The 499-nt window shown below is 71.3% G+C and overlaps 2 protein-coding genes across 3 annotated transcripts in view; one reads left to right on the top strand and one right to left on the bottom strand.

Annotated features, from left to right (window-relative positions):
• The window catches only part of NDUFB1 (NADH:ubiquinone oxidoreductase subunit B1), a 29,895-nt gene extending 29,717 nt beyond the window's left edge, over positions 1 to 178 (bottom strand). For both annotated transcript variants that reach the window (XM_021706415.1, XM_021706416.1), the window contains exon 1: positions 91 to 178. The gene's annotated coding sequence lies outside the window, so the exon portion shown is untranslated. The remainder of the gene's footprint in view (positions 1 to 90) is intronic.
• CPSF2 (cleavage and polyadenylation specific factor 2) overlaps positions 1 to 499 on the top strand; it is a 29,048-nt gene that overhangs the window by 17,103 nt on the left and 11,446 nt on the right. The window lies entirely within an intron of this gene.

Raw genomic sequence — 499 nt, 5'->3', positions numbered from 1 at the left:
CCACACACACACACACACACACACACACACACACACACACACCACCGACAACGTCCCCGCTTCCGCGCCTCCCCGGACGCCCAGGCCCACCTGCAGCCCGGGAACCGACGACGACGACTGGGCTGCCAGCGGCAGAGGCGAGCTTGGCCTCCCGAGCAGGCGGAAGCGGCGACCCCGGGCCCCACCATTCACCGTCCGCACGGGGGGGGCGCCAGCGATCCGCCTAGTCTTCCCCCGGTGTCTGACACCTCGTTGGTTCCGGTTTCCAAAAGAGCCCCAGTAAGTGGCGAGCCCTGACCCGGACCCGGACCCGAGCACCCACGGCGAAGCGCCAGAGTCCCCGCAGCTTCGCCACCGCCCCCCCCCGCCCCGAGATGGTATCACCCGCGACCTAACCGCGCCGCGGGCACTTCCGGTTGCAGATGGCGGCCGCCGCGGGGGCGCCACAGCCGGCCCGGCGTCTGGGCCTCCGCTGACGGCTCTTCTTCGCCTGGAACCT

Source organism: Carlito syrichta, unplaced genomic scaffold, assembly GCF_000164805.1.
Source record: "Carlito syrichta isolate Samal-C Ts95f unplaced genomic scaffold, Tarsius_syrichta-2.0.1 Scaffold315561, whole genome shotgun sequence".
Classification (NCBI taxonomy): Eukaryota; Metazoa; Chordata; class Mammalia; order Primates; family Tarsiidae; genus Carlito; species Carlito syrichta.
Note: the sequence above shows the minus strand (reverse complement) of the source record. Positions and strands in the feature narration are given on the sequence as shown.